Source organism: Ambystoma mexicanum, chromosome 11 (genome assembly GCF_040938575.1).
Source record: "Ambystoma mexicanum isolate Mex_15411 chromosome 11, UKY_AmexF1_1, whole genome shotgun sequence".
Lineage (NCBI taxonomy): Eukaryota > Metazoa > Chordata > Amphibia > Caudata > Ambystomatidae > Ambystoma > Ambystoma mexicanum.
The window spans coordinates 1,326,043,912-1,326,066,052 of NC_090934.1; the positions used below are offsets into that span (position 1 = coordinate 1,326,043,912).

General features: G+C 43.2%; 1 protein-coding gene and 1 long non-coding RNA gene across 3 annotated transcripts in view; one reads left to right on the plus strand and one right to left on the minus strand.

Moving 5' to 3' along the window:
• GNB5 (G protein subunit beta 5) overlaps positions 1–16,403 on the minus strand; it is a 458,941-nt gene extending 442,538 nt beyond the window's left edge. The window contains exon 1 of the mRNA XM_069624846.1: positions 16,313–16,403. The gene's annotated coding sequence lies outside the window, so the exon portion shown is untranslated. The remainder of the gene's footprint in view (positions 1–16,312) is intronic.
• Positions 1–22,141, plus strand: part of LOC138504385 (uncharacterized) — a 597,102-nt gene that overhangs the window by 78,622 nt on the left and 496,339 nt on the right. The window lies entirely within an intron of this gene.

Sequence of the window (22,141 nt, forward strand, 5' to 3'; positions counted from 1 at the left end):
ATAAGGATCCTCAGGAGACCTAGGGTGAGTAGTGGTGACAGGTTACAAAGGTATAGGGGTGTCAGCAGTAGATGTAAGGGGGCATGAACTAGTGGAGGCATTGTGGGTCACGGGGGCCAACCCCAAAGTGTGGCGGAGTTACGAGGGTGGTACAAAAGAAGGAGTTGCCCTGCGGTCCTGCCACAAGCTATACCCGCTGGCTGCATGAGTCAGGATGGGGTGCTTTGGGCACTGACAACGCTAAGGACAGTTGGGACTCCTCAACAACTGAATGCAATGACCTGGTTTGCTCCATTGAAAGGATATGAGAGCGACTGAACTGTCATTCGGATTCCAGGATGGGCCGTTCTCGCAAGAACGGCAACCAGAGTGAGGACTCTCACCGGTTTTAAAATGAACTGATATGGAAGTGACTGAACTGGCAGTCGAATACCAGAGTGGACCGTGCTTGCCAAAATGGAAACCGGAGTGAGGAGTGCTCACCGGTTTTAACACGGGAATGGCAAGAGCCACCCAGGAAAGTATTTGTAGGCTAGGCATACTTGTGGCCTGAGCAGGGCTAGGACCGCCCCCTAGGATGACTCCAATAGTGATCATGTTTTTTCCAATCAAAAAATGGTGTATGTCTAAATTTTTTGGGGAACAAATTAGGATATGATATGATATCATGTATTTCAATGTTAAGGGGGCTTCAGTAGGGGTTAGCCCCGCTACACCCTTTCTCCCAAAGCCATGCCAAAGGCCCCAGCGGACGAGCCCGAGAGCCTCCTTGAGGATTTACATAGGTTACCAATATTGTATTGTCCGTTCGAACCAACACTGAGCACCCGGTTCAAAAAGTCCCCAGTGCCCTAGCGAGCACCGCTAACTACCTCCAATAGTGGGGGAATGCTTCATCTCCTGTCACGTCCACTCCTGATGAATGAACTCCCTCCCTGGGACTTGCTCACCGCCCCATGCTGCTAGCAACGTTAGTAAGAATGATTGGCATGGAGATCACCAATGAGAATGCCCTGCTCACAGTGGCACAACGCAATTGAGCTAATCAGCCTCCTTCCCCTCACTCCCTGAAATGTGAGTTGAGGGGTTTTCACGCTTTCTTTTTGTTATGCAGAGAGGGGAAGGAAGCCTTTCCTGGAACCTGCGGCTTTCAAGGCTTCCCCCACCTCTCTGCTTAACAAAAATCAAATGCACACATCAGCCCTCTCCCCACAGAGGCGAGCCAACATACAATAACGTATGCGCTCTTTCACATTCAAGGGAAGAGGGCTGATGTGCGCACTTGCTTTTTGTAAAGCAGAGAGGGGAGGGAAGCATTGTTGTATATTAGCTCAATATGTGAGTATGCATGGGTGCAAGGAGTGTGTATATGTATTATATAATGTGTGTGTGCAGGAGTGCAAGCAGAATGGGAGCAGGGTGCACGTGCGAACGAGCGAGTGTAAGGTGAATAGGGGCGTGAGTGAATGGGATGTTTAAATGAGTGAGTGAATGTTGTTTGTTGGTGTATGCATGCTTGTGTGAAATGCTGGGCAGAGGAGCTGATTTTGGAGGGTAGAGGGTAAGAGTAGGGGAGGGGTGGGGTGGGAGAAGGAAGGGTGGTGGCACACTGTAGTACCGTCTGGCCCCCTGTTAAAGGATATTTATACCGCGCACTGTCACCACCGGAGTGGTCCACCAGCGCTCTGGCAGTTCTGAAAAGGGAAGGAGGGTGGCGAGTTAGCAGGAATAAGATGGAAAAGTGCAAGAGAGCAGTGATGTGCTGTTGGCGCCCTCAGCCCGGTGGGTCAGTTGGCTGGGCTTGGGGTGCTTTCCGTTCGGTAGCCGTTGTGTACTGTTGTGCTAGTCTATGTGTGTTTTATTTTGTTGTTGCAGTGTAGTGAAGTTTATGCGGTTTGTTGTGCTGTAGGGTTGTGGTTGTGTTTGTTCAGATTTTGAGAGGTGTATGCAGAGGGGTGAGATTGTTAGTGAGTTGGTTATTGATTCATGATTGTACGCTTGGTCCAGGCTCGGTAAATCGCATGTCAATCATTGAATCAGATTCATATCTAGATGTTGCGCAGACTAAACTTAAGAATTCCATTTGAGTGTGGTATATGAAAGAAAAACCCATTTATATCTGAATGCAATGCAGGCTAAACTAAAGAATTTCATCTAAGTGTGGCATATGCTGTGTGTGACAGGCAGAGGAAGCCAAGACAAGGGGCCACATTACAAGGGTGGCAGTCCGAAAACAAGGGTGCCGGTAGGATTACCGGAACCCTTGTCTCCCGACTAACAAGCTATGAGTCTGCCTGCTGGGGCCGTCGTGCCCAGCAGGTCTGACCAGCCGGACGCAGTGGCCTGGCAGGCAGACTTGTCACAGAAGTACCAGCACCATTAGCAACAGTGCCAGTGCTTCCGTCTCCCCACTCCCATAGAGTCATCTCGGAAAACCTTGTAATGAAGGTCTTGTGGGAATGGCAGGATCTGGAGAAGGCCTGTGTGCTCCTCGATTCATATCCAAACTTTATCCGCTGCATGGTGAGGAGAAGACATTGTTACAAGCCGTATCAGTTGACACTATTAGTCCCAGTTTGGTGGGCAAATAGTCTGCCTCGCCTGAAGAGGTTGCATGTGATGGGGTGGATTACAGTTGTAAGAAGGTCCATTCTGGCTCCCACCTGGCCTTGCGGGATGCTACTTATGCCTCCTGTACTGCAGAGATGGCCTTGGGGTCTGTGTGGTCCTTGGAGAGTACCCTGGAAGACAGCACTGATTATGCTCTGGTCCTCCAAAACTTAAAGGGGAAAATCGAATTTCTGTTCGACCTGGCTTATAACAGGGTGAAGGCGGTTGCCATCGCAATGGGGGTGGCTAATGCTTGTCGGCAGCACGTGCATTTTTGTGACTGACATAAGGAGTCCCATCAAAAGTTTGTGGCTACCAGAATGTCTTTTGAGGGGAAAATGTTTTTCGAGCATAACTTGGAGGGCAAGGTCCACAAAGTCTTCAAGGCCGATAAGCATGCTGTCAAACTGTGCCGAAAGCCTAAGGTCAAATCCCGGCCTTCCATGGACATAAAGCATTCTGGCAGGAGCCAGTAGCACAGCCAGTGTTTCCAGCAGAGCTAGTTTAGAGTAAAGCTGCAGAACTCAAGGAAACCAGGGAAGATCCCTTCTTCAGTACATCCGCAGAAGTCCTGGCGTCAAGAGGGTGGGGCCAGGCTCCAGTTCTTCTCAGGAGCTTGGTGGGCTATGTCCTCGGACGCTTGAGTGTCCTGGGTGTTTGAATTGCAGTTCAAGGATGTGATACAGAAGGTTCCAGTGGGACTGGAGGGGTTTGGACTGTATTTGATCGTCTTCCTGGTTCCAAAGCACTCAGGAAAATTCCAGCTCATCCTGGATCTGAAGCGGTTTACCCTGTGTGTTGCCAACTGGAATTTCAAGATGGAGACTCTGCAGAAAAATCATTCTGCTCATACAGCAAGGGGATTTTCTTGCCTCCTTGGATCTGCAAGAACCATGTTATCATGTCTCCATTTGGCTGGCCCACCAGAAGTTTCTGAGATTTTCTGTGGGCTGGCATCACTATCAGTTCCGGGCTCTACTCTTCAGGCTGAAGACGCCCCCCTGGGTCTTCACCAATAGTGGTGGTAGCTCTTCATGCTCAGGTGATACAGACCTTTTCCCGTATCTGGATGACTGGCTGGTCAGGGCTTCCTCCCGGGATGCTCTTTAACATCCAGTGTCCGTCTTCGGCTATACGTGGATTCTTACAATTATGAGGATACAAATGCGATAGAACAACATTTTTTTTTTCAATAAGATAGGACTTCCTTATATCACAAAACACCCTGGTGTGCTATCTATAGCCATAAGTTATAATTTATGTTCAATCACCAATTAATACAAAATATACACATTTTCCTCTCAATTTTCTTAACACTTTATTTTATGCTGTACTCTGTATGTGATTCCCAATTTTCTTGGCACAGTGTTTTCTATGCTGTACGTAATTCCCAAAACACGTATGTTTTGATCTGTAATGCACTCAAATGCTAGACCTTCTTCCGTGGATAGGAGGCACAATAGTTCACAGGAGACTTGCATTTATGTATTTGTTGCCTCCGGATATCCCAACATCTAAAGGAGCTAAGTTCCTTTTCATCTGTTGACCCAATTAGTTTACACCCCGTGTTGTGTTCCTATCGAAATCTAGTATCCCTTAGTTGCAATTCTGGAGAGACATCTGACAACTGCACATCGTTTATCACGTGCTGAATGTGCCTTTAAAAGTTGGAGGGGACTGTGCAGAAAATGAGCAGGGGGATTGGCAAACAGCAGGTATTTATTCAAGTAAGAAATACAGATAGTGGCTAAAACACCATGCGACACAGGGACCATAGGCAGAGACAACAGTGCAGGCCCCTCCGACTTTGATTGTACAAACATTGTAAACTGGCTGTTTTTTAAATGTTACATGTTTTTTTTTTTCTTCTAATGAACACCTCGAATATGTTTTGTAGTCAAAAGAAGAAAGTTACACTTGACGCACTGAGTAAAGAACATTATCAATGCCTAGCATGACCAAACATATTGTTTTCTGCTGCAAGGTTATCATTCCAAGTTGCACAGGCTGATACACTTCTATTGTACATTACAAATACCCCTATGATAAAGGAGAATGGACAAATAGCACCAGTGATGATTGCAGAGTGCTTTGCATAAAATAAAAGTTCATTTTGTGACCATCATGACTGAGCGATCATCATATTTGACAAACATGTCTGTAACAAATGTGTTGTATGTGAAAGCACTACATTCATAATGCACATTGGTGTTGTTGGTGCTTGTTTCATTTTTCATAGCATGGAATCTAATTTTATTTCATTTATTTATTTATTTGCATTTATAGGGTGCTCACATGGCACCATGAACACACAAGACGACTGCCATCTGGCGGTATCACAGCAATGCCATCTAAACTCGGGAAACATGCAAGACACTGGCAACTTGCAGGCTCAAACAGTCAGCCAGGCACAAAGGCGACTTAACTGTTCCCAAGCGCAGGGCGACTCTACGTCCTTGGGCTAGATGCCCACACTGTTCCCACCAGAGGCGTTGCTAGGGGGGGCTAAAGGGGCTATAGCCCCTGGTCTTTTAGCTGTAGCCCCAGATAGAATCTCAGGAGCTATAACCAAAAGGCTAGCTAGCCCCCAGTCCCGACAGTTCTGACATCAGCGTAGTCTCGGGTCTTTTCCAGACCTAGCAACAACCCTGGTTCCCACCGTTCAGTGTCTGTAAGTTAAGGGCAGCATGGCGTGCCACCTTCCTCAACTGGGCTCCCTCGCCTAGTGCGAATCCCAAGAGAATGCACTGCCATGCTTTCCTCTTCCCCTAGCCCACGTGCAGAAGAACCTACGCACAATGGACAGCATTGCTACCCCTCAAAGGGAACATTTTAACTGTGGATTATGGGTGGAGTCAGAGCCAGCCCGAGGCATGTGCAGTGTGTGCAGTGTGTGCGGTGGCGCATGGCTGCCTCGACTATAGCAGCTCACATTATTTTAAAGAGGGTCTCTGCTGCATCCTTTGACGATTTGCGCTTTTTCTGAGAGTGGCCACGGTGTCACCTCCCAAGGGCTTGTGATGCTTTTAAGCCAAATTCCCCGTCCCAGTAGCCCATCAGATGCTGCAGGCCCCATAATTACTGCTAAACACCTTCTTTGCTCTAGCCTAGCTTTTGAAGCAGCAGTGATGTACACGTCATAACTAATTTAAGAGACCATTGTTTTGGGCAAGACATTTCCGTGTAAAGAACTGCTAAGGGTAATTTTTTTTCGAAAAGCACACACAAAGCACCAGTTAGCTGCCTATATTTACACCCTCCTCCAGGTTACTTAAAAGATATCTCATAGAGCAGTTTTAAACTAACTACATTATTTTCGGATGTTCATTTTTAGCACCCAAGTAGCATTTAATATTTTCGTCACACCAAATATAAAGCTTGAATTTGTCAAACATTGAAACAAAAACGTTTAAGCAACCTTTCCTCACAATAGCCTAAGGGCCTCATCACGAGTTGGCCCGTATCCCCAGCCATATTACTTCTGGAGCTATTAGCGTTACCGTCAAACCCCCAGCGCTATTAGCACCAGATCACGGGTTTGGCAGAATGGTAAATCCCCATTCCCCATTGGGCCCATTCGGGAATGTCCCATTCCAGATTGGGCACAATGGGGAATTCTCTGCGCTACTACCGCTGGCGGTATTAGCGCAGCGGTAATAGTGCCACAAATTGTCAAAATCGTGGCGGATTTGCCTCCAGCTCAGAGCTGGGGGTAAATCCTGCCAAACCCGTGATTTGGCAGACCCTTAAATGCAATGGTAATAGCATTACTACCACATTTAAGGGTTACTGCCAAACTCGTGATGAGGCAGTTAGTCTTGAAAGTACATTTTCAAATCTCAAAGGCCATGTTTTGCCTTCTGCTGAATTGCATTCTGGTATTTTTAGTCCCCCACTCAAGAAGAGGAGAATAATGGCACAATTGAAAAACATGTTTCTATAAGGATTTATATATTTGTGTGAATACCTTAGTATGGTTTTTTTAAGTCATATTTATAAAACAGAGTACTATTCAAAGCCAAACATGGGGGTAAGGGCAAATGATGAGCAGGCAAGCAGTCATTTATATATGCCCAGAGGTTGCAATCCTGGAGATGTTATCTTCCCATATTGTGGCCATCTGTTGTTTTTTAGGGCATAAGTGGAGGAAACATGTGAGTGGGCACACTTTTTTCAGAGGGTGGCCCGCTACCCCATTTGGGTATTTTTGAGTCCGGCAAACTTGCTCAAGTGTTTCGGCTACAAGGATTTCACCCAGGTTGTCCAAGTTCAGGCACCTACCCGCAAGACCACATCAAAGTATCATCAAAACACGTCTCTTACTGGGATTTGGTTTTCCTGGGAATATTTCACTATAGATTGATGGATTAAAAGGTGGGAAACTTTTACACTTTTCCAGCGTAGTTATTGGAAAATATCCCCTCTCAGGTCATTTTCTGGTGTTGATTCATGTTTTTTAAATGCCAATGCACTTTTGTCTGGTGCACTTTCCTATAAGGGGAAAGGCCAACTGAATCAAACGTGTGTATTTCACGTTAAGATATGTACACTTACTGTGCGTATATTCATGGGTGGCAGCTTTTGATTTTTGCTATGGGGCCAGAAGTTCCCACACCTAGTGATGCGATGGAGCCGTATCCATCCCATAGTCGAAAACACCACATTTTACAGCCCATTTCGTAGCAGCAAAGGGAAAAAGGCCATAAGGTTTACAGGAAGATATAAACATAACATCTCAGCAACAGTCACCTAACCTGCTCAGTTATCATTGCAACATTCTGTTACGGGATTCCCTGCTTCCCCTTTCAATTCCTGCACCCCGAAAAACAGTTGTGGCCTGCTGACCCCATCCAATGAAGGCTCAGGGGGTACATTGATGAGCCTGTCTGCTAATACAAAATAAAGCCTCACTCCTGATAATGCCACATAGGGAAATGTTAACAGTGACAAATCATATACTGAACGTCACATTGTATTGTCTCCTGCCTTACTAATGGTAACGTGTTTTTAATGTAACTGCCCATGATATTTTGTATATTAAAGACTCATTCTGTGAAATAATGTTCTGTAATATCACGGGTCACCATTAAAGCAAATAAGGGACCCCCTGCCCCCTCTTACCACATCTTATGCTGCCCAGAGCCCCGCAAATCCTAGGGCCGGCCCTGGGTGGAGCATTGCACCTCCTGGAGGGAGTTTAGAAAGGTTCCTGTCATGGAGGCTGAGGCCTCATACATACTCGGACGATGAAGAGGCAAGTGGAGATAATATGGCATATGCATAAAAGGAGTGTTGCATATAAGCTTTTGAGGTGGTAGTATGTTACGCCTTACTTTTTTTTTCTTCTTTTTTTTTTGTATTTGGTTTATTAAAGTAAAAACCTTTACAAAACAGTGCAATTAAACATTCAAATATTTACAAAAAACAGTAATTAATAAATAACATTTACAATAACATTTAAGAAGAAAAATACATTCCCTAAAGAAATATAAGTAATAAAGAAAACATTAAAACATCATATTGAGTTGCCAAATGATGAGAATACCAAATTTCCATTTAGTCACTAAAACTTGTACAAAATAAGTACATTTGAATTAGACAAAAACATAAACACAGTCAAAAGATATCAAAGGACGTCATCCATATGACATTCACAGTACAAGTTTAGAATTCGGTACATAGTATACATATCATGAACTCATAGTATAGCAATTAGTATATATTACATTGAATACTCATTCCCGCCCAAATAGAAGGTCTAAATGCAGGGATTTGCTCAATTTTATTCGGCCAACAGATCTTCTGCCAACTTAGACTCTATAATTGCCAACAAATTAGTCAGACGGAGTGTAAGATTCTGGCTAAAACCTTCCATGCAGCGCTTCCATAAGAGTTCTTTCGCAGTCACAGAGTTCGAGTAAAAGTGCTCGAAGAGTTGGATTCAAAGGCCTTCAAAGAATGGGCAGTTAATCACTAGATGTTTCAAGGTTTCTGGCACTGTGCAATTTTTACAGAAGCGGCAACTAGTGTCGATGATACCGATTGGATAACCAGTCCAGTGTTTAGATCGTTCACGTATGTGAAATTGATTGAGACGAAATCGCATGTAGATTTTCCTTGAGCAAGCAGAAGGGAACTGTAAGAGATATTTTAGTCAAAATCCCCATCTGCCCCAAACTCCATTATATTCTTTAAAGGAGGTATATTTGCCCATTTCATCCAACATTATACACCAGAAGAATCTTTGAAATTTAAGTTTTTGGCTTGGTAACCACATGCTCATAGATGATGGAGTTTCATTAATGAGCAATAGAATTTTGGTTAATTTAAGCGAGTAGGTGTTGAGCGATTTAATGCGTGATTCACTCAGTAATTGTTTCAGTTTGACATAGAGCGTGTTTTTCGGTAGATTATAAATCTTGATTAGATTAGTAATACTTCGCCATGTGTGTTTTACTGACAGTTGTAGTAGGTTTAATTCGTGGCAAATCATAACGTTGGGAATCGAAAGTGCTAACCCCAGAACAGTTTTCCATAATTTCCCCTGTAAGATGTTTAAATAGGCATCTAAATCATATGTACAGATGTCCAGGGAATATAGGATAATGGGTTCCACTTTCTGCAAATAAAATTGAATTAAGGGTAGTAGAGAGAACATACAGTATTTCTGATGGATAATTTTCATTTGAGATGTCAACCCCCTGATCTTTTGATTGAGGTAGTTTTTCCACATAGTAATTGAATATTGATCAGTCAGCGGATATCCCAAGTAGCCAAGCATCGGAGAGTATTCGATTTCAATATCGTTCATATACCATGAGTATCGATGACAATCTAATTTTCTATTAGAATAAATCAAAATAAAAGTTTTCGTTGGATTGGGAGTAAGATTATGATTAAAAGCGAATCCAGAAAATAAATCCAGCTTACGTTGAAGACCAAAAGGGGTTCTATCAAAAAATAACAAATCAACAGCAAATCCTAACCAGTCTAACATTAGTGAGCCAAACTTCACTGAATAACATTCCCCAGCAATCCAATTAACATCCAAACCTAACAAGTACAAATTGAACAGCACCGCTGCCATGTTGCAGCCCTGTTTCACCCCGGTTTCGGTCGGAATGGGATCAGTCAGGGCTCCTTCCTTAGTGAGTCTAATACGATAATTTGTGTTTTTATGGAGTAAGGCAATCAAGGCAACCAATTGCCAAGAAGGATCATTTTTTTCCACAAGATTTCACGAATAACGCAATCAAAGGCTGCGGTCAGATCCAAGCTAGCCATATAAATTGGCCCTGAGTGACAGACTGAAAAATGGGCTTGAAGATGGGAGAGGATGGTAGCATTTAACTGACAACCAATGAATTTTCTAAATCCTACCTGATAGATAGACAGCATATCTTTGTCGTTCATATGAGTCTGTAGTTGGTGAAGAAGAAGAATGGAAAATATTTTGGATGAAGAGTCTGTAAGAGCAATGGGGCGATAATTAGAGGGACAGTCCGGAGAGCCCTTTTTATAAATCGGGATAACTAGCGCAGAAGACCACGACAAGGGTGTTTTGCCCGTTTGTAAAATCAAATCAAATTTGATTTTAAGAATGTGGGCCCAGAAATCTGGATTTGATTTGTACACACATGATGCAATACCATCGGGCCAGGCGCTTTAGAGGGCTTTAATCCGCTAATGGCATCGATGGTGTCTTCTATGGACCAAAGTGATGGAAAATCTAGGTCCAAACGTGGCTCACTACCCTTTAGTGAGTGGAAGCGCTCGGGCATAGTATATTTGAGTTTTACATAAGATACCCAATTTTCAGCAGAGATCACAGAATCAGTAATAGTTGTAGGTTCAAAAGTAATAGAACGAAGAGTATTCCAGATTTTCCTAGAATCGTGCTTGAGTAGATGGTAGAATAATTTTTTATTATCTGCGTTGAGAATATTTCTTTTTAACCATATAAGTTTGTTGCGATATCTTTGTCGCACTGCTTTGATCAATTTTTCATGAGTCAGGTAGGAAAAAAAAGTTCTATTGATTTGACGAATTTCTTGATTTTTTTGTGTTTTTAAAAAAGCAACTTGATTATTAAATTTGTGCGCATGAACATGTATAGCTTTTTCATGCTTATCCCTTGATTGGAGCATAGCATCCAGATGGAGTTGGATTCTAGTGGAGTTAAGATTGTCCAAGAGGACAAGCGAAGAGCTAGATGGTAATGAAGACAAGAGGATATTAGAATCACATTCCAAATTCTGAATAAAAGTTGCACACACTTTAGGATTCCATCTCACTGTAAGGCGATGGCGGTCAGATTCTACCAAGGTTAGAAAAGAATTATCATTGAAACGAGCCACAGGGATATTCTTCTGCATAGAGATAATCATATGATCTCCTAAGAATGGATTTATGATTTTGAGAGCATCAATAGTTGAGTATAAACTCGAGGAAATGAAAAAGTAATCAATAAAGGATTTATAATTTGCTCTAGTCCATGTATATGTGAAGTCGTCCAAAGCAAAGTAAGGGGTTTGTATATCCCATTCGAGGAAGAAGGAATTCCATATAGTCCCAAACTTTTTGGATGTTAATGAGTGCTTATCCCTAATTGCATTATTGTGAACACCTGTTTCATAGCAATAACAATTGAAGTCACCACCTACGATAATTCTTGCCAAAGGATGTAAAATCAGGCCCTTTTCTAGTACATCGTTCATTTCCTCAATGATGGTCTCAATAGGAGTGGACAATTTGTTCCAATAAATACAAACCAACAGGAGTATCATGGAGGGATCCAAATCATCTTTTATAATAATAGCGAGTATGGAGTCAGAGCTACTAATCCTCTCAGTGGAACACTGAAAGGCAGAGTTTACAAGTTTGGCCAAGCCGCCTGAAGGGCGACCCTCGGTACCTCGCCTTGCAACCTGAATAAATGCAAAGTATCCCTCTATCGAAAAAGGAGGATTGATTCATGGTTTCTTGAATAAAGATAAAGTCAGGTCGATTAAACTGATTTAGGCGATGCCATTTTTTAAAGTTATTTATACCACAAGAGTTCCACGAGATAATGTGGAGTCGGAGTAGGCTAAGAGTCTTTCATCGCCTTTTGTTGGCTTGGTTGCAAAGCGTTAATAGGATCCCTCCATGACATCTCCTTTAGAGCAGACATGAATGACATAAACTGTTTCATTGTGTTGGCGTCAATACTTGCAGAGGTACCCTGGTTCGCACTATCTGTAATGCTTTCAGCTATCAGAGGAGTAGTTGCTAGGTAGCTTTTTGCATCCTCAAATGATGAAAAAAATGATACAGTTAAGCCAATATATGCTAAGTCATCAGAGTGATCCCAAGCATCTTCATGATGAAAGGAGACATAAATTTACAAATCATTCTGTTGTTATTGATAGCAGCCAATTTCACCCAGTCTATGTCGTCAGATCTAACAATTCGCAAGGCGGGAATGTCCTGAAAAACAGTCATCATGAAGGTGCGGTTCAAGCGAGCCTTACCGAAGCGAGCTTCATCGCTTTCCCAACCCATAATTATAGCAGATTTTAAATCATTGTAATTATGGTTGGTTAGTGATTCCTGATTATCCATTGTGGATTTAAGATTGGTCAATTTGGGGCACTCATTGGCTTGTGAGCGTTGTGGACTCGAAGTTGGTAACTTGGGGCTAGTTTTTTTTTGCTCTGAGTTCGTTGTTTCACAAATAGTTAATTGATCGCTGATTTCATCATCTTGATTTGAGGTTTTATCTTCAGACTCGCTTGAGCACGCTCCCTCCAGGTTTTTAGGTTGAGTTTCAATTGGATTATTAGGACAAATGGCTGGTTTGTTTTCCCTTTGTCCATTGGCTTTACCCAAAATTACTTTTGCAGTTTTTTTAATTTTCAACATTGGATAGTAATTGGAGAGGGCAGATTGAACTCGGTGTGGAGCCTCAACAATTGTGTTGGGTACCATATCAAGATCAATTGTTCCCCCCTTCTCTTTGTTTATTACCTTCTTTACCTTAGATCGTGATTTTTTAAATCCTTGACAGGATAATTCTGTTAGCAAATCCTCTTTTTCGTTAGTTTTTTTGTTTTTTGGTTGAAGGTTAAGAGGTACTTTGAGGGTTGAAGCAGTTGAATTAGACTCGGAAAGATTCAACAAGGCCTTGGATTCCTCGCTCAACTGATTCAGATCAATAATGTTATCTCCCCCTGAGAGGTTACAAATATCTTTCATATGTGAATTGTGGCTATCATTTTTGTCGCGTAGTTGATTCTTTGTTTTTTTTACCTGTTTTCCTTTTTGAAGTTTAGTTAAAAGATTTCTCTTTTGGGCGCGAGCCAAGGCCCTTCTTTGTTTTTTGGTAAGGGCAATAGAAGGAGTTTTGTTAGGCAATATCAAATATTTCTTTTATTTCCTGAGGAATAAGGTCCACTCCTGTTAAGTCAATAAGATCAGTTAGAACTGAAGGACTATCTAGAGGAACCTTTTCCTCTACACAAGGAGTCGACAGAGATTCTTTGTTGGCTGAATTGGAGAGTGTGGCAAGATTAACTGCCATTTTCCTTACAAGATTAGTCAGAACAGCGAGGTTGGACTCATTGGAATTTTCCAAGTTCACTGCTTCTGGGTTCGCAACCTTCCTGATTTCTGGTTTGAGGAATGGTCCTTCTGACACAACCTCGGAGAACAATTTAGTTTGAGTACCTATGTTTTGAGCATGAGACGTCGGATCTTTTTTGTTTATGATGGAGGAAAACATATGACAGGCAAATAACATGCCCTCCATTTTGCTGAGAGTACTCATGAGGTCGGACATTTGCATCTGTAAAATTTTTATTTCCTCATGAGTCTGCTCATGACCTTTGTCAAGTAAATTAAGAATTCGGGTCATGACCGTAAAAGATTCGAAAGAGTGTTGCATTTCGACATTCCATTTTTCTTGTTCAGTGGTAGGGCAGTTTGGCTGTGGATGAGTTGCACAACGGATGGACTCATTAGGATCAAAACTAGGTGCTCTATTTCCTCCACGACTAGAAGGAAGTTGGCAAGTATAGATCAGTGGTTTTTCCAGTATGGGGGAACTATTTATCAGCGAAGAGGGTCCTCCTGTGTTATTAGTTCTCTGAGTGTTGGCCCCCCCCTAGAGGACGTGCTTCCTTCTGTGCACTAAAGTATGAAGGTACAGAATATGTATATGGTTGGGGATTATTAAATAAAAACACATTTTCGATCCCGTACTTGCTTTTGTTCACTGGCGTTGAGGGTTCATGAGACAGACGAATCCATTTACCCAGTTCTGTCTCAATTGCCGGGGCAAGTATAGAGAAATCAGCAGTATGGGGATCAAATTGCTCAATTCCCATTATTTTTTTTATTTCTTCTCTGTCTAGACTCTGATCTAAGTCAGAGTCAACATTTTCCCAATTCTTTGAGGAGATTTTATTGACTTCTTTTACCGACAAAAATACTGATGCAGTTTTAGAAGCTATAATTTTTCCTGCCAGGTTGGTTGGAGGGGTCTCGCAATCGATGTGCACCGACCGTTTTTTTAACAAAATTTGGTCTTCAGAGTCCTCGAGGGCTGTAACGGCAGGGACATCTTCATTAGATTTCTGCAGATCATCACGATGAGTGTCCTCTGCCATCAGTTTAATGGACAGAGAGGCTGGTTTCTTGGGTCCCTGTGAATTTTTCGATTCCTGTTTTTTGTTATACTCAAAAGAAGCAGGTACGAGGATAACTCGACGTTGCTCTCTGGTCTTAAAGCCACTATTATGTTTTCAGAGAGTGAACAGCTGCTATGAATGGAATCGAGAGGGAGTTTAGATTCTATGTTCTTCCCTTGATCAGACCAATTTAGGGGCTTTTCAGAAGATGGTTTAGCTTCAATAGAATCCACCTCTATTTTTTTAGGGTTTAATAGGGTTTCTTTTTTTTTTACACTACGGAGCCCCTCTGCCATGGCAAATCTGGATGCAATAGGAAACTTATGAGGCAAAAGGCAATGCAAACAAACTAGAGTAGCTCACTAAGTCACTCTTTAAGCAAGATTTAACACACTGTAGTGCAAGGGCATAATAAGTCTCCCTGCCACCAAGCCACCTTACCGCCTAACAGCCCAACAGCCACACTTCGCAGGCACTTCCGGATGCGCGCGCCGGATGCGCGGGTCCGAGTGCTAATAAGGAAGTGGCTTGTGGGCTTGTGGGCGGACAGAGAGGCGGGTTCGGGGGGGCGTGGCCTCTGAGTAAGTCCAATGAAGTCCAATGATGTGCGCGAAATTTGAAGCGAATGCTTCCTCTTGCCGACGGCGACAGCACCGAAGGCAACAATTCCAGCAGGGCAGCGGGAAGCAGGACAGCGTAGACAGCCCAACAGCCACACTTCGCAGGCACTTCCGGATGCGCGCCTTACTTTAGGAAATTGTGAGTACAAATATTTTCCAGGGAGTACACTTTGATTGTTGACTGTAGAATTGTAGTCAAGTAAAAATGTCTTTCAATTTGAAAACAATAGGTACATTTGTTGTAGAGCCTACTTTCTTCGTGCACAGTATTTATGGTAAATGAATATAAATATATATTTAATTTTTGAGGGCCTCTTCCGATTCGATTACACAATAGAAAAGCTCCTCTGTGTCGCATGCACTACTGGTGCCTCTGGTCGGAGAGCATCAACACAGCGGTGCAGCGCAACAAGAGGAAGACCACTGTGTACCTTGAATTCCCTTGTATATGTTCTATTTCCCTAACTGAAGGAATAAAACAGACAGGCATGCAGCCTATCTGGGTGGCTGATTCATTTAAGGGTTGTTATTTGTCTGGAACGATGTACAAATTAACATCTATATTAGTTTAAGATCATATGGTTTAAAAATTAGAAAATGCAGCATTAAGCTTTTGAAGCCGAGGGTGATTTATGGAGGTACTGGCAGAAGGGACATCATTTTCTTTCTGAAATGCATTTGGATCACCAACCAAAGTACTGACAGGAAAACATCCTTTCCAACGTTTGAATGCATTATGCCTCTCGAATCATGATTGCCAGGTTTTGTTTTTGGGAAATTGCCTTTTAATGCGTGCACAACCCACTATGCGTGATGTCACTAATACCACAAGAAAGACCGTCGGAGTGGACATTCTTCAGTCCTAGGGTGTGTGAAGATTAAAAAGCAAACTCTTAAAATTCACCAAAAGGTGTGCACCTTTTAGACGGTAAAACATAGTGACTAAAAGCAATTTCAAGTGCGCCAGCATATGAAATTGATGCAGTTATGAATGTATATTATGTGGACACCCTGAAAATAGGCAGAGGAGTTGGCTTTCTCTGGCAGGAAGTGGACACCCATGCAAGTTTAGGCATCTTTACTCCACACAAATATTGCTTTACACTGTGTAATGCACAGAAGTATTCGAAAAAGTTTACAGAAAACGTTGAGGATATCCTCCGTAACTTTTTTAAAATAGGGGCTTGCCATTTACTTTTAATATGTATAGTCTTTTGGCCCCTGATTACAAAAATAAATAAATAACAGCCTAACAAATTCTAAAACTAGGGCATACAAATCACCTTTTAAAAGTAAAAAATAAAAGTTGTGCCAGTCGCTTAAAAATGAACACAAGAAATTAATGCATAAAAACAAAACATCAAAGCAAACCAAAAAATTGGAGATTTTAGTGCAGTTGTAAAATACACATACCTTGGGGGAAGAACGAAGACTTGCTGCTGAACAAATGGAATTGAGTGCTAGTCAATGCGTAAATCAAAATGGAGGCATGGCGCTCTAATAATCTTCTTATCTGGGAATTAAGGGCAGGTATTAAAACCAGGCCACATGGTCAACAACACTGCTTTCTTCCTGCAGTGGCTATTTTTAGGGTGCCATGTGGTCACATTAGAAACACAAAGCTACATAAATTCACATTTTCTGCATTCGCGGTCAAGCAGTGCCTCTGCAGTGAGCCTTTTTCATGCATTCGAAGTGAGACTGTAACCATTTTTTAGCACAAACGCTCCAGTTCTACACATTTGTTCACACTATGGTGAATCAGCTCTTTTTTCCATTTAATTTAACATGGTTTGAAGATCGGAACGCAAAAACAGTTTGGGAACCAATGGTGAGCACATTCAAATATAACGACAGCAACAATAAGAGAATGTAGCACGGCCAAAACAATAAGAAATTATCAATGGCAAAGACACGTAAAAAACATAGCATCTATGAGTTCAAACCAGAATCCCAGAGTGAGGAAAGAAGTTAGCTTCTGATGCTAGCAAACATACACAAGTAAATGGTTGACTTGGTTATATAGCCCTAAGGGAGGCCATCAAACAAGCAATTTGTGTTGACATAGATCTTGTGCCCCTATAACCGGCAGTCCATATATGTGAGAAATTCGACCATCCGCATGGTGGGTGTGCACGCGTCTGGGCTTTATTGATATTTTTTAAAGAAATGTAATGATTCGGAGATCCACCTCTGAAAATGTGTGGGGCTAATCGGCACACATTTTCCTATGCTCACTGCACAACAAACACATAGACCTGTGTACTCTGGGTGGACACAGCCACAGGCGGCAACTCTCCCGCCCCCTGTCCCATTTAGTTGTATTGTGACAGCCAGGAGTACATGAAAGCATCTCAAAAGGAGGAAGGCAAAACCTTCCTCCGGCCATGGCCAGCCCAATTAGCTATCAAAGGATCCATGGATCCGCCCTGCCCATTGTCAGTCCTGCTGGTGGCAGCGCATACTGATGATAGTTAATTGAAGCAGGCCTGCGACAGGCCTGGTCACAGAACTGACAAAGGACAGGAAACCCCAACACCGTTTTGATATGCATCTGTGTCAACCTTAAAGGATAGTGCTCTCAAAAATGTTTTTGTCCCGAGCGTTCCAGGATGTGGTTTTATGCAAATTGTGATTGATCGTAAAAACATTTCCTATGCACCTTACCTTAGTTTATCTCACTTTTACACATGCGAAATCAATGAGCGGGGCGCCGCCATCTTGTGCTAATCTTATCCGTTGCTGCATCGCCCTAACTTCAACTGCCTTCGCGGCACTAAATCATATCACCCATCCCTGAAGCTGAAATCACTAGATGCGTATGGCCCATTTCACAACGCGAATGCACGTCTCGTGTCAACATTCTCTGTGCCCCAGCTAATGACGTGTCTCCATGGAAATGGCAGGATGCCCCTTTCCTCAATTAGTATAAACAGACCGCTTCTCATCAGACAACATCAGAGTTGCTTTTTCAATCGTTTCACTGTTTATTTTTTGTATAGCCTGTCACTCGTTTCTGCTCTGTTCAGCTATCTTCGTTGCTCGAAGCCCATGCGAACAGATATTTGCACTAGCATTACTATTGATTTTAATTTTGTCGTATAATGGCAACGATGCAGCCCTGCCACTACGAGCCAGAGTATTCCGAGGCGGAATTAGTTGATAGAGAAATATGTGGAAACGATGGCGCATCGGACGACAGTTGGGAAGAAGAATCACTGGATCCTGAGCCAGAGCCGGTGTACCTGCAATCGGTGTGAGGTCATGCTAACCGAGCAGGAGAACTGCTGCTGCAGGGAAAACTCTGCATGCTTAACCTACATATCGGAAGAAGAGACACCGCTGCTATGCGTTACAGAGCTGCATGACTTCAGGGCAGCCTGCCTCATACGGTCCGTGTTGAGGATTATGATGGTGCTTATGCACGAACTTCGTGCAACAGTTCGCCCACGCAATCCAAGTAACGAGTAAGTGTACTCTAGATTTGATGTCACTTTGACCACTGAGGCCACTAACATTTCTTGTTTGTCTACTATAATATCGTACCTTTTATCTGTCACTGCCAAATGAATGTAGTCTGGCAATTCAAAACATCTCTCGCGCTTTGTGGAAATCATAGTGGTCATCTTATGTGTCTTTCATTTTCAACTAAGAAACATTTCTCTGTGCCCCAAACATTATTGATTGCACGTGTGTTCACTTTTGTAATGTGTCTACACTTTAAAGCCCAAGTTGATTGATCCATGAAGTAATATTTGTACGGGCAACTATGCCATAGTATACAGGATGCATTTTCAACTAAGGTTTGTACACCGATCAGGTTCATTTAAATAGAGTTTGTATGTTTCTCTTCCACAGGTGGTACAGGCTGGTGGCCTATAGTTCGTTTACATGGTGGCTTCATGGGAGGCTTTGATACCGCGTTCAACAAGTAATACCCGCCTGTGTCGTCGGAGCCATTTGCGCCAAATTCACCAGTGACAGTGAACAGTACAGGCGATTTTCCCACACTGTGCTGCAATCCGAAGTATACAATGTGTAGTACATTTTTGCCATCAACATCAGCAACAAAATAAAATACAAACAATCTTTTATGAATAGTTGTTTCAATTTTTCAGTGAATCAAGGACACGCTCACTTGTCTATGAATGACATGCAACAATGGTTGGTGCCCTTTTACACTCACCTCCTCTGCAACAATCCATCCCCCCTCCATTATAAACGGCCAAGATGCCAAACCCAGTGTCTCCATGCTCCCCTGAAGCAGACCGTGCCAGTGCAATCTACATAAGTGTGTCTCTGCCTTCAGCAGTGTTCTGGCCTTGTCTGCATGCCTCTTGCCCATCTATCCCCCCTCCACTATCAACGACAGTTCGCACCTGTGGATGTGCGCTGCCAAGGGGGCTGGCAGGGATGGGAACGTCCGAGGTGTCGAACACCTACACTTCAAAGGTATCTTCTGCACGGGGGCCATTGTTCACATGGCCCCCCCAGACCCAGTGTCTCCAGGCTCCCCTGAAGTAGACCGCACCCCTGCAATCTACATAAGTGTGTCTTTCCCTTCAGCAGTGTTCCGGGCCTTGTCTGCACGCCTCTTACCCATCCATCCCCCCTCCACTTTCAACGCAGTTCGCACCGTGGATGTGCGCTGCCAAGGGGGCTGGCAGGGATGGGAACAGCCAAGGTGTCGAACACCATGTACACTTCAAAGGTATCTTCTGCACAGGGGCCAATGTTCACATGACCTCCCCAGACCCAGTGTCTCCAGGCTCCACTGAAGCAGACCGCACCCCTGCAATCCACATACGTGTGTCTCTTCCTTCAGCAATGTTCCGGGCCTTGTCTGCATGCCTCTTGCCCATCCATCCCACTCCACTATCAACAGCAATTCGCACCTGTGGATGTGCGCTGCCAAGGGGGCTGGCAGGGATGGGAACAGCGAAGTGTCGAACACCATGTACACTTCAAAGGTATCTTCCACATATGGGCCATTGTTCAAATGGCCTCTCCAGACCCAGTATCGCCAGGCTCCCCTGATGCAGACCGCGCCCCTGCAATCCACATTAGTGTGTCTCTCCCTTCAGCAGTGTTCCGGGCCTTGTCTGCACGCCTCTTGCCCATCCATCCCCCTCCACTATCAACGGCAGTTCACACATGTGGATGTGCGCTGCCAAGAAGGCTGGCAGGGATGGTAACGGCCGAGGTGTCGAACACCATGTACACTTCAAAGGTATTTTCCGCACAGGGGCCATTGTTCACGTGGCCTCCCAGACCCAGTGTCTCCAGGCTCCCCTGAAGCAGACCGCTCCCCTGCAATCCACATAAGTGTGTCTCTTCATTCAACAGTGTTCCGGGCATTGTCTGCATGCCTCTTGCCCATCCATCCCCCTTCCACTATAAACGGCAGTTTGCACCTGTGGATGTGCGCTGCCAAGGGGACTGGCAGGGATGGGAACGGCTGAGGTGTCGAACACCATGTACACTTCAAAGGTATCTTCCGCACAGGGTCCATTGTTCACATGGCATCCCCAGACCCAGTGTCTCCAGGCTCCCCCAGAAACATGTCACACATTCACATACACACCCACTTTTCTAATCCTTTATAAACCCCTTGATATTTATCCAGAGAACATCTCTGAGCACTGGAAGTCCACTGTTGATCGTGCTACCTGTTTTCCTACTAATAACTCCCCTGCTTGCTGAATTTATTGCTTGTTAATCAAGGTAAGGGCAGGTCACCTATTAAATTCACTATATTCATCTCTTTCTGATCTCAAAATTTCTATCTATTTCAACCGAATATACCCAGTATTGTAATGTTCATTCATCTCAATGGCTTTACCATTGTCTAATGTTTCAAGTGTTCTGATCTCGATATATAGTAAATTTCATTAGTCAATTGTAATAGTGCAATTGTGTAGTAGTGTAAGAATTGCATCTTTCTCGGACCATGTCTATAAGCATGTTTCCTTTTGATGCAAGAAAGTACATTCAATGGATGAGTAACACATTATGATTTGCGTCATATCAATCAATTCTGTATGTATGTCAATTCTTATTGTATGTAGTATTTGACTGCGTTACACAGGTTTTGCTTCTTTGACCAAAACAAACATTGCATAGACAAACTGATATAATTCCATCAATCTCATGCAGTACAATTTTTTTGTAATTATTTATACTTTTTTTATACAGATCTTATCAATTTTGCAAGAATGCCTGCTTGTATGGTTTTGGGTTGCCGTTCTAGGAGCCATGTCAAAAGTCAGGGCACAATCCTGCATACATTCCAGAAAAGATGTTGATTTAATAAGAAAATGGGTTTGGCATTGTGATTTTGCGGTGGACGAGATTGAAAGCAGAGCCCAGGTTGTCTTGGAAGACTTGACGGCCAATCGATTCTGCATCTGCAGCCTGCACTTTGCAGACGATATGTACGACCAATTGAAGAACACAAAAAAAGGGTTGAGCCAGGATGTTTCGGAAATTGCTTCCAAATGCAATTCCAACTCTATTGATGCACACACTGCCTCAGATGAGTCCCAGATGATGAATTAGCTGTAGGCAGTCGGGTACTGAACAGGTAACTCCATGAACGGATTGGTGCTTTCGGTGTAAATATGTCTTACTAAAGTTTGCATATGTACCAGAATGTATTAGATTTTAACTATACCACCTTTTACTATACATCTGTCCCTGGTTTATGGAGTCTCATATGAAGTAATTATGACCATGCAAAACAATGCCATAGTGCCCTTCACAAGAAGCATAATGTTTTCCTAATCGGTTGCTTGACATGTCCATTTTTTTCAGGAAAGCATACGGACGGAAGCACAGACCCTTGCAAGTGACGAAACCACCGACACGTGCAGTATACCAATTGAGCCCTACAGACTTGCAGAAGTTTATATTCTCGAAAGTTGTATTTTCCAACATATCTAATGCAAAGCTAATTTTCCCTTTTACCACTTTATGACAATGCACTGAAAATGAAGGAGCAAGATTGTGCATCCAATTATTTTCACAAGTCAACAACAACTTCAAGCGCCTATCAGGTAATTTTATTTCACTTTTCAATTAGGATAATGTATTACGCTTGGAATGCCAAATAATATGAAATCGTTTATGTATCCTGTCAGTTGTTTACAGTGATTCTCATTTTTGGGTTTCTCTTTATATGTACCGTTGTCTGCATCCCATTGGGCCTCATTACGAGTCCGGCGGTAGCCGTGCCGGAAAAAC